Source organism: Schistocerca cancellata, chromosome 2 (genome assembly GCF_023864275.1).
Source record: "Schistocerca cancellata isolate TAMUIC-IGC-003103 chromosome 2, iqSchCanc2.1, whole genome shotgun sequence".
Lineage (NCBI taxonomy): Eukaryota > Metazoa > Arthropoda > Insecta > Orthoptera > Acrididae > Schistocerca > Schistocerca cancellata.
In genome coordinates this window covers 827,003,396-827,015,930 of record NC_064627.1, presented here as the reverse complement: position 1 = coordinate 827,015,930, position 12,535 = coordinate 827,003,396, and the positions used below count along the sequence as shown (strand labels likewise).

At 44.9% G+C, this 12,535-nt stretch overlaps 1 protein-coding gene and 1 non-coding gene across 2 annotated transcripts in view; both read right to left on the bottom strand.

Annotated features, from left to right (window-relative positions):
* LOC126159020 (uncharacterized) overlaps positions 1-12,535 on the bottom strand; it is a 514,849-nt gene that overhangs the window by 191,275 nt on the left and 311,039 nt on the right. The window lies entirely within an intron of this gene.
* Positions 7,061-7,135, bottom strand: Trnat-ugu (transfer RNA threonine (anticodon UGU)). The gene has a single exon. It is a non-coding gene; the product is annotated as a tRNA-Thr (tRNA).

The following is a 12,535-nucleotide window of genomic DNA, read 5'->3' as shown; positions in this document are numbered from 1 at the left end:
CAACACTGAGGCATCTACGCCTAATGGCCGTTGAGGAGTGGGACAATCTGGACCAACAGAGCCTTGATGAACTTGTGGATAGTATGTCACGACAAATAAAGGCATGCATCAATACAAGGGGACGTGCTACTGGGTATTAGAGGTATCGGTGTGTACCACCACCTCTGAAGGTTTCGCTGTATGGTGGTACAACATGCAATGTATGGTTTTCATGAGCAATAAAAAGGGCGGAAATGATGTTTATATTAATCTCTATTCCAATTTTCTGTACAGGTTCCGGAACTGTAATATTTTTTGATGCAAATATTTTTTGATGTGTGTATATCAGTTTCATCCTGGGTTCAACATACAGACACAGTAATGTGTAAGGGGCGATCAAAAAGTTTCCTTTCGCAGGCTGCACAGTCTAGTGTCTGTATGTCAGTTAGGCAAAATCGGCGTAAAAACTGACGCAACTATCTCACCGACGCACCAGGTTGAACGTACCCAATTGGTAAACCATGATGTGCTACTACGTGAAGAAGTCCTTAACTACCTGCTGCACACCGTTGTCAGAGAGGAATCGTCGACCAATCAAGGCCTTTTTTAGGGGACCGAAGGGGTGGTAATCGCATGTCGAAAAATAAGAACTCTAGGATGGGTGCTCGAGAGTCTCCGATTTGAGTTGGCGTGATGGGTGAGGGTGGCCTCCCAGGTCGACCCGCGCCTTCTCGCAACCAGCACGGAACTTGGCGCACCATTCCATAATTCTGGTTTTCACATCGTACACATTCTTCACTCTCCGAACGTCCGCCTCCTTAACCGAGTGGACGGTAGCTCAGCGTGTTCGGTCAGAGGCTTAACTACCCTCTGTAATAAAAAAAAAAAACTGAGTGAACGGATCAACGAACAACCTGAACGGGTGTCATCGGACGTCTGCTCCGAACAAATTCAACGAATAAAAAATGGGTCAGAGCGTCTGACTGCCACACAGGAGACCTGGGTTCGATTACTGAGCGAGCCGAGAATTTTTTCTCCGCTCGGGGACTGGGTGTTGTCCTCATCATCATTTTATCGCCCACTTTGGCGTCAACTGAAAAGACTTGCAAACTGGTGCCCGAACTTCCCTAGGTGGGACTCTCGGCCATCAATGTCATACGATCATTTCATTTCATTCTCCGATCAATGTCTATCGGTGTTTGTCCTTCGGCAGCCAAGGAAAAAAAAATAACAACTCGTTGGACCTGTTTGGACACATTGGTAATAACTTAACCGTAGTTCACGTCAGAAAGACGCGAATGCCAGACGGATCTCTTGCTTACATATCGATGCTTATATGCTCGTATCAGAGTCGCACCACGTTACTTATATGTTGCAGCAACGCCTTCAAACGGAAACTTTTTTGACCTCGCCATATAGTATGCAACGATCACATTTATTTAGTTTTTTCATTTATATGGCAAGAGCCTTATTCGTTGGTCTATCAGCCTCATCTGTTTCTCTCTGCCTGGTGCCCTGGTTGTCATGTCGGTGTTGGTCTACAACCTTGCTGCAATGTGCTGGACGTTGCCTCGCCGTCTAGTTCTGCGTCCTTCTCTTCCTAACATTCCACATGTTTTCCAGAGAATGCCGTATTAGGTCTATCCTCCAACATTCGTACTGTATGACGAAACCAGGTTAATATTCGACACTGCAGTATTTAAACAATTTATGTACTACTTAGTTTTTTTTCTAATCCTCCAAACCTGATATCCTCATCAATTGGAACCCCCTCCCCCTAAAAAAAAAAGGTTCTATAATTTTACAAGTGTTACAGTAGATGGATGCAAGTGGTTTTTGAAGTTGGTGCTGAGCGACCTCTTATTAGAATCTTAATATAACTACTACATCAGGTGGCGTAGTGGAAAGGCACTGAAGTCGCACTAGGGAGGTTGGATGTTCAAATCCGCGTTCGGCAATCCAAATTTAGGTTTCCCGTAGTTTCTCTGAATCGCTTAATTGATAGCTTTTTTAACTACTACATCAGGTGGCGTAGTGGAAAGGCACTGAAGTCGCACTACGGAGGTTGGATGTTTAAATCCGCGTTCGGCAATTCAAATTTAGGTTTTCCGTAGTTTCTCTGAATTCCTTAATTGATAGTTTTTTTAAAGGACGGGACTGATTTCTTTTCCTATATTTGCCTAGTTCGAACGTGTGATTCTTCTCTAATTACTTCGCCTTGGACGAAACTTTAGGCCCCAAGGCCCTTATTCTTTGATTCTAAACCGCTCACATAAGATGAGGGTAAATAATGTAAATGAAATAGCTTCCCTTCTTGTCAGTCCAGTGAACATCTTGAAAATTTCCAGTTTCTCCAATTGATGATTTTATTGGATAGAAAATATCTTTCATACAAATTTAAGCAACCCTTTCAATTGTGAAGATGTCTACGCTAAAAGGCCACAGTTCCGAAAGGAAATGAAATGAAACGAGCGTATGGCATCGTCGGCCGGGAGGCCCCGCCCGGGGAAGTTCGGCCGCCAAATGCAACTCTTATTTCAATCGACGCCATATTGGGTTATTTGCACGCCGGAGATGAGGATGAAATGATGATGAGAACACAACACCCAGTCTCCGAACGGAGAAAAGCTCCAACCCGGCCCGGAATCGAACCCGGGCCCGCTTGCATGGGAGGCTAGCACGTTACCACTCAGCTCAGCAGTCGGACTTCCGAAAGATTTGTATTTATAGTTAAGAATGCTAACGTGCGCGGAGGAAGAAGACATTTGCAGTTACCCCGGTTAAGTCCAGCAGCCACGTTCTACTCTTACAGTATCTCGTCTTCTTACTGATCCTTTTAATCATATTTATAAAACTCCGTCGTTCTGTGTTATGTTACTCATAACGCATGTCTCCGCCTAGTTTGCATCAAGAGGTCTAATACAGTCTCTATAAGGTTACAGCATAGTCTTCGAATTAGAAAGAAGAAAGTTACTTATTATTTTGTTTCCAGTTTTCAGTAGTGGTAAGCAGCATATGACGCTGCCATGTAATGTTAAACCATTCAAAAATTAAGTACATGATAATTCAATTAAAAATAATTATTAAGCCTACAACTTTGCTTCCGGCGGTTTTTCTCGAAGTTCGAAGCCTTATTGTGAAAAAGTTACAAATAATTTACGGTTCAAAATATTGGCAATCGCCGGACATTACTTTCTCATATCTTTAGAGCAGCATACGAATCCCGCGGCGGAAGAACTGGGCATCTTTTGAGATCATGAATCGATCCAACTTTGCACTTAATCATATGATAGGAAGTGCTGGTCAGCCAGGCAGTGTGCCACTGATCGAAAAACGTGGTAGTCAGAGCGAACAATATCTCTATGATACGGGGTGTGTGTAAGACTTCCCATTTCAACGTTTGCAAGTATATTTTGACGGCTATTGCGACGTGAGGTCGAGCATTGTCATGCTACAAGATGACTTTCTCATGTCTACCGCTGTATTGGCGCAGTTTGTCTTTCAGGCTGAGTTCAGGCGCATCAGTTGCTTTCGATACCAGTCTGCATTGATTGTTTCCGCTGATTTCAGCCTGCTCTCTGCCAATACCACGCTGGTTTTCGACACCAAAACCACCGTTCGCGAAGCGTTGAAACCATTCTCTGCACGTTCTTTCACTAAAAGATGCCTCACCATACGTGTTACCCAGCACTTTATGAGCCTTAGCTACAGATTTGTTCATGTTAAAGTAGAAAATTAAAACTTCTTGCAAATGGTGAGAACTGAGCTCATAGGTTGACATATTCAATCGAGAATAACTTTATGATCCTATCACAAATCGATTAATATTTTGATGGTGTTATGTTGCCATGTGCCTAAACTTACTGTATGCACTTACAACCTACCATCTGCACCACCACTTGCCACTGCTGCCATATATTGCACAACGGTGGAAAAAAAGTTGTAGACCAAATATTTACAACATATCAGACCTTAGAGCGACTGTCACATTCATGTGCTGGAACCCTTTCTGTTCATATATAAATAACTGCAATGGGTCTTTTACTAATGTTTTATGTTGTGGATTGGCAAGACAGCCAATCCACTATGAGGAAGCCGAAAGGCACGCGTTTAAGCTCACGCAGGCTGGCGTGAGGTCTGGAACTGGACAAGGAAGTTAGACTTTAGCAAAAAAGGTCGTAGCTGTTGGAATACTCAACTTTAATCCATAATTGGTGAACATAGCTCATGACGGTACATGTTTTACAGCATCAATAGTAACTGGTAATGGCGCCTTGTTAGGTCGTAGCAGATGACGTAGCTGAAGGCTATGCTAACTATGGTCTCGGCAAATGAGAGCGTAATTTGTCAGTGAACCATTGCTAGCAAAGTCGGCTATACAACTGGGGCGAGTGCTAGGAAGTCTCTCTAGACCTGCCGTGTGGCGGCCCTCGGTCTGCAATGACTGATAGTGGCGACACGCGGGTCCGACGTATACTAACGGACCGCGGCCGATTTAAAGGCTACCACCTAGCAAGTGTGGTGTCTGGCGGTGGCACCACATTTTACATTCATATTGAGCTGGAAAATTGTGTGTGTATGTGTGTGTGTGTGTGTGTGTGTGTGTAGCCGCTCTTACAATCTTACTGAATTCCTCGGGAGGCTGCGTGCTATTACTTTCCTCTGCCCCGTTTAAATTACTGCTCTTACTGGAAATCAATACCGAACGGCCGCAAGGGAAACGGTGAACTTTGTCGAGTAGCTATGCAGAGCCACGCGGCTGCCTGGTATCAAATACAGTATTTAATTTTTTTAGTACTACTTCTCTACACGCCCATCCTCCTCTTCACGCTTCTTCATTTTCTTCTTGCATTGAATATCTATTAATATACGTATAATTTAAAGTTCACAGCCAGTTGTGAAACAGGGAAAGGTAGTGTAATTTGCTACAAAACATTAATTATAATGAATTTGGGACACACTGTGCATGTCAAGATATGGTGCGTTGGAAGACTGCCTCAGAGGTATTAGTAAGTCGTTTGTGTGTGTGTGTGTGTGTGTGTGTGTGTGTGTGTGTGTGTGTGTGAGAGAGAGAGAGAGAGAGAGAGAGAGAGAGAGAGAGAGAGAGTGAGAGGGGGGGGGGGGAGGGGGCAGAGAGAAAAAGTTATCTGTTCCGTCAGCGGAGTACGATTGTGGGGGCAGAGATGTAGAGATCCACTATAGATGAGGTAATCTGAAAGCTGTCTGCTAACAACAGATAATGAACTGAAATCTCAGACTGTACCTGTTGTGGAGGAGCAACAAGTACTCTCAGACGGAGGAATTGTGCTCCCAAGACTCAACACGTTGCTGTTTGCTCCTTCTAAAGAGGGCAAAGTTCAGGGACCTGCCGGTTAAACAGCGGCAACAGGTGACCCGGGAGCTGCAGTCCCCATCAAAGCTTCTGAGCGACGTGTAAGCGCATTATGCGGTATAAGAGCGGAGAGCAAATACGTCACAGCGCTTACTAGTTACGATAAAGCTTCTGATTAATTAGTGTGCGCATTATTTGAGGTCATCTGCGTAAGCTCTACGGCTGGGTAACAACAAATGCAGATTTTTAACATTTACTTCCACAGCAGAAGTACTATGAAATCTGGGTTCAAAATGGTTCAAATGGCTCTGAGCACTATGGGACTTAACATCTATGGTCATCAGTCCCCTAGAACTTAGGACTACTTAAAGCTAACTAACCTAAGGACAGCACACAACACCCAGTCATCACGAGGCAGAGAAAATCCCTGACCCGCCGGGAATCGAACCCGGGAACCCGGGCGCGGGAAGCGAGAACGCTACCGCACGACCACGAGCTGCGGACTGAAATCTGGGCTTCATAAAATCTGAACGCGACTCGTCAGCAAGCGTTGACAGTCAAAATGTACTCTTTTCTTTCAGCCTATTTATGTGTTTGGCTTTATGTCTCTTTTAACACTCATGGTGATACAGTCAGATCAGTTAGGAAGGCGAAAGGCCGCTGCAGTGTCACATCACCTAAGACCTAAATCAGGCCGACTGGGTTTCGAATTCCAATTCTTCTCAGCAAGACTCAGCATTCTGTCGCGGAGATGTGTCTCCCAATCAAAGGCAGAATACGACGATTATGACGAAGAAAAGGAGGACAGTGCGACGGAGAGGGTGAAGACATAAAAAGAAGTGTAGTAATACCAGTAGCTGTAATTCCAAAGAAGCTCGCATGTACTTAGAGAATAAAAGATCGTATAGTATCGTTTGATACACAAGCATCGTCTTCAGTTCTTCAACTAACAGAGTGGCGTAAATGTCTTCTGTTTTAATTGGCGTATCCTTTTACTCGGAAGTGCTGGTCTCTCAACGACGCGAGGCAGCCTCTGATTTGGACTAAAGAACTCCATTTAAAGTATGCCTGACAATGTTCTGCTTGTCTCAGATAAATACGAAGCTTATTCCAAAACAAAGCTCCATTTGGCCATAAAAAATAAGCTCATGACAAAATGTTTCTACTAACAGTAGTATTTAACTACATAATTACTTTACTTTTCTACGTAGTCGTCGTTCACATCTATACACTTTCTATAACGCTGCACCAGCTTCTTTAACCCCTCTGTATAGAAGTCTGCCGCCTCGGAATTGACCAACTGGTAATGTCAGTCTTGAGTTCATCGTCGTTTTGAAATCGTTGTCCATCTGAGGCACAGCACCTTGAACGGCGACAATGTAAGAGACATTAGAAGGCAGAGAGCTTCATACACGAATCATGTCTCGCATAACAGATGCGTTCGTATCCGGTACTAGCTGCAAGTAATTTCGGCTGTGGTCGAAAGGTGTCAGCATCTTACGGGCTATGAAATTATCTGGTAGTTAAAACTGTATATTTGGGAAATAAAACTCAATTTATTGAGATTATTGCGACTTTCATTAATTATTACTAATTTATACTAAGACGGTATCTGTTCTTTCGGACATGTCTGAAAGAACAGATACCATCGGTGACCATGCAGCTCGTTAGAATGAAATTACAATGAAATAACCACCTTTAGCTGCTTACAGGCGTTGACATACGTCAACAGGGACAGATGAAAATGTGTGCCCCAACTGGGACTCGAACCCAGGATCTCCTGCTTACATGGCAGACGCTCTATCCATCTGAGCCACCGAGGGCAGAGAGAATAGTGCGACTGCAGGGATTTCTCTCTGGCACGACTCCCGCGAAACCCACATTCTCAACGTACTGTCCCGCACTACATTCGTAGTGCCCCCGCCCATTATACTCTTTACTCGCGGCGCGTTACCGATTCCCGTAAGAGTTCGGGCACTGTCAACACCTGTAAGCAGCTAAGGGTGTTCATTTCATTATAATTTCATTCTAACGAGCTGCATGGTCACCGATGGTATCTCTTCTTTCCGACATGTCCGAAAGAACACACACCATCTTAGTATATATGTAGTTAAGGCTCATCGGCCGCTTGAACATCTTCTTCTTCTGTGCGAATGCACAAACAGTGCCCGAAGTCTTACGGGAATAGGCAACGCGCCGCGAGTAATGTGTATAATGGGCGGGGGCACTACGAATGTAGTGCGGGACAATACGTTGAGAATGTGGGTTTCGCGGGAGGCGTGCCAGAGAGAAATCCCTGCAGTCGCGCTATCCTCTGTGCCCTCGGTGGCTCAGATGGATAGAGCGTCTGCCATGTAAGCAGGAGAGTCCGGGTTCGAGTTCCGGTCGGGGCACACATTTTCATCTGTCCCCGTTGACCTATGTCAACGCCTGTAAACAGCTAAGGGTGTTCATTTCATTGTAATTTATTACTAATTTGTTTAATTGTTAATAGTGTGAATGTGAAGTATTAAATAAATGAATATTGGTATGTCTAGTAACTGAGTATACGTTAGCGTGAGAACTGTGTACTGCGAGACTGAATCATACTCAGGGGAAATTATGAAGTGCAGCTAGCCAGTTTAGGGGACTAGAAAAACAAGAAACAATTTACGATGGTACTGTTATAAAAGAGGAAGTTAATTTGATATTCTGGAGTTTTTTAATTTGTTTATTTAGGAAATTGTTCATAAAAGCTATTAAGTTGCGATTGCTCAAACGTAAAAGACGCGGTTTGATACTAATACCGGATTAGGTATGATGTGTGTACCAGACGATCACAGACAGTGCGTTCGCACGTATATTGTTGGCTATAGAATTGCGGACGTGGATATAAGGAGCTCTGAATAGGTGTTAAAATTTTGCGGAAAATGGGCAAAACTTGAGTGTGAAGAGACGTAAAGCGGGCGCGAACATGTGAGAAAGACGAACACGTGAAATTACGATTTTAATATGTAAACTGTGACTTTTGAATAACCAAACTCCGCGTGCCGTGTTATACAAGGTGCGACCGCAAACCGAACATTCGTATTGGTCAAACTGTGTAATATTTGAGCGAGCTTTCTGTCACAGATAATCCGTTTGTTAATCATTTCGGTAACGGGTTTGGATGATTACCATAAGCTGGCTATTATAAGTGAGTATGACTCTAATTTAAGATTAGAATTGGCTTGACAGGACAGTGTTTTGTGTATCAAAAAACTGCCAATACATCGACATTTTCACTCGCAAAATACCTTAAAAACAAACGTCCAGTTAATCTTATATTAACAAAACATTTATTGCATCCGCTGGTTTCGTATAATGCTACTGGTTCTACTATAGCTTTTCCAAGGGAGGAACATTATTCGTTTTTAACAGGAAAGGTGTGTGGACCGGACAGCAAAAGAAAAATCGCTGCAAGGTGAGTGGACACTATCAGTAGCACGAGCACTTAGTAATCGCGCCCGCTACACATCCAGCGATTAGTCCAAATGCAAGAAGGGGAAGTAGTCGCTTGGTGCAAGGTCGGACTGTACAGGGCGTGCGTTGTCGTAAAGGAGGATTACGCCAGACAACAATTTCGCGTGGCGTCCATTTTGGTTCGCACGTCTCGGTTTGGCGTTTCACAGTATATGTCAGCTGAAACTGTTGACCCACGATCCGTGAAATCAATCAAAAGGACGCCCTTTTCGTTCGAAAAAACGGTGGGCTTCATTTTTCGATTCGAGGAAGTATATTGTTAAAAATTTTTTGGTTTGGGCGAACTTGAATGGCACCACTGTATTGAGTGTCGTTTAGATTCTGTGTTGATGTACGATATCCATGTCTCGTCGCCCATCACAGCGTGGGAAGACAAGTAATATTTATCCCCTCTATAGTGCTCCAGGAACTATCGTGCACTACGCATTCTACGCTCTTTGTGATGATTAGTGAGTATTTTTGGAACCCACTTTGCCTACAGTTTTTTTTAAATTCTTTATTCAATCATTATTATGATACAAATTAACCTACTACCTAAATACATTAGTAGGTCCTATTTTTAACTATTAGAATTTACAATCTGCAGCTATTATTTTCTAACACTACAGGTTAATACTTTAATTCTTCACCACTATGGGGATTATTCTACTATTATTTACTACGCTATTGTTTTGGTGTTTGGATTGTAATTTTCAGCTACTGTTAGATTTGGATACTACTTATAACGAATTACTATGACTACTCTACCTGCAGCGTCACAGGTGTGCCAGAAGATACAAACCTATAATTACTGGCCTTTCCCACAGAGCTAATCCCAGTGGGAGTGCCCCTGGCACTGGGCTGGCCGATGACTTGGTCGCTGCAGTTCTATACTAATGTTATTATCCTAATCTGAACCTATAACTAATCTGTATCTACTGTCTTAATCGATGCGTTGTCAAATCCGGTGGTGATGTACTGCCCCCCCCCCCCCCCCCAACATAATCCGAAAACATGGCGGGTTCCAGCCGTGAGGCGGCTGGCCAAGTCCATGTCCCGGCGGAACATGGAGGCTGTACGTGGTCAAGTCTGGTGTTTTTCATTGATTGTTTCTCAGGTACTCTTTGACGACTTTGCCTGAGATTGCATCTGCTAGGTTATTCAGGACGTTAAAAGTGTTTTCTTGCCCGAGCAAGTGGTGCGTATCGTTATTCGGCAGTTGTTCCCTAAATTGTTGTGCAACGTCGTCGAAGAGGGGACACTCGTACACCCCATGGTCTGGAGTGCCCTGCACTGCTCCACAGTCACACGCTGGTGTTACCCTTTTCCTGAACCGACACAAATATGTCGGGTAGGGTCCATGCCCAGTAAGAAAGTGCAGCAAGCCTCTAGTAGGTTTGATGTACGTAAGTTTTAAGCGTTCCTGTATGTTTGGAGGTAGCTCATGTGTTCTTCTCCCTGTCTCGTCATTATTCCAAAGATCCTGCCATAATTCAGTTCCCCTTCTTTTAATACTTTCTTTATCTCCTACATATACCCCCATGATTTCTTCAATTTTTTCTCTTCTGTTCTTCTTTATGCAATATCAGGTGGCTTGTTCCCTTATTTTAATGTCCAATGGACATAACCCCATCAGTACTAAAAGTGCCCCTCCAGGAGGTGTTCTACATGCGCCTACTGAACGTAGGAGCATATTTCGCTGCACTCTTCTTACGGCCACGGCAGGCATGACCCTCGTGAGCCTGTGTGCCCAGATCGCTGACCAGTAGCCTACTATGGATGTGAAGATGTTGTTATGGTACAATTTAATAACATCAGGTGGGAGATGGAATCTTTTGTGCCCTATTCCGATTAAATTGTTTAGTACTGTTAGTGATCTCTGTGTTACCGTGTCAATATGTGACGCATAGTTCCACCTCTCGTCGACGATTACACCAAGGTACCGGGCTTCTCGGCGCCTGAGAACCGGCAAGCCGTTTATTCTAACTGTGGGATTTCTTAGTAGTTGGCCTTGTAGGTGGACTTGTTAGGTGCGATGGTCATTTTTGTTTTGTGACACCATGTGGTCAATATTGCTATTGATCTCTCTACTTTGGCTCTAACTCTTCGCGGCTACGGCCGCCGACCATCAGGAGGAGGTCGTCTGCGTAGGCTATGACCTCTAGCACATCTTCACTGCTCTTTAGGTCTTCTAAGAGTGGGTCCATGTTTATGTCCCAAAAGAGTGGCCCCTGGACGGATCCCTGAGGACACCCCTTGGTAATTTTATTGCTGACTTTGCCGCTAGGGGCCGATAGCCAGACCTCCGTTTCTTCACAATAGCTCCTGAGATAGCCATACAGCGGCCCTGGGCATTCCTTCTCCCGAAAGCAGGAGAAGAGCGAAGGCCAACACAGGTTATCAAAGGGGCCACCGATGTCCACCATGATGCCGACAATGTACTTGTGCGGGGCAGAGCCACAGACATCCGCAGCCAGGGCGATTGCGTCAGATGCCGATCGTCCTGTCCGAAAACCGAATTCTCTGTCAATCATCCCGCACAGGACTCGGTGTGCAGCCAGTCTGTCTGCTAGCAACCTCTCAAAAAGCTTGCCCAACAAGTCCATTAAACATATAGGTCTGTACGATTTGGTTTCTGTGGGGTCTTTGTCTCGGCCTTTTTTGATTACGACTATATTCGCCTTCTTCCATATTGAGGGGAATGTCTCAAGCCGTAAACACTCATTGTACAGCTGAGTGAGAGATGCCACCAGCTGGGGGACGAGGTATTGTACCACTTCCGCAGTGATGCCGTCTGGGCCAGCAGCTTTGCCTTTTTTAAGAGCCTTGATTTGGGAGCCTGCCTCTTCTTCGGAGAAGGGGTAAACCACGCGGTTGTTTTCGTAGACCCGTTGGTTCTCTCTCCTTATTCTTTGTTGTTCGTCAGAGTCATCTTCCTCTCTATCGTCAGGCAGCAAGGCTCGGAGTAGGAACCCGCAGTTTCCTGCCAGGTCTCCGTCATCCGGTCCCAGTCCCTGACGGTAGATAGCACCATGGGTGTTTTGATTTTTTCTCGTACTATTTTATATGGAATTCCCCAAGGGTCAGTAGCCAGTTGGCTATGTACGTACTTCTCCCAGCTCCTCATCCTGACAGCCTTAAGCTCCTGTTGGAACTGTTCTCTGGCTTCTCTGTATACCCGCAGCCAGCGCTGCTTTTCATGCCAGACGACGCACCGCTGGTAATACCTCCTCGCCCTCCTTACTGCCTGGCGCATTTGCCCCAATTCGGCTGACCATGGTGAGGGGGAGGCCGCGACGGCCCTCCTCCTGGTTGGTACAGCTGCCTTCACCGCCATAGTTATCGCACTCGTTAGTTCTTTGGCATATTCTTCTACGTTGACATCACCCTCCAGTAATGCAGGAATGTCACACTCCCTCGCCAAGCGGTCCCAATCGGCTTTATTGTAATTGAGCTGCGTTTCCCACCCCATGTCTCAGTGGCACTCGCTGTCTCCAATGGTGAATGTTATTACATTATGGTCACTAGTGGTAATTTGGTCCCATACTGTCCAGTGTGATATTTTTGCTGCAAGGTTCGGCGTTACCAGAGTAACGTCGATGTTTGTGCCCTGTCCTCCACCACCAGTGTAGGTGGGAGGGTTTCCCTGTTTGTTTGCGACCATAAGTCGTAGTGCCATAATTGTGTCGACAGCTTTCTCTCCTCGGTCATTCTGAGTACCACTGAACCACAGGGGGGATTTTG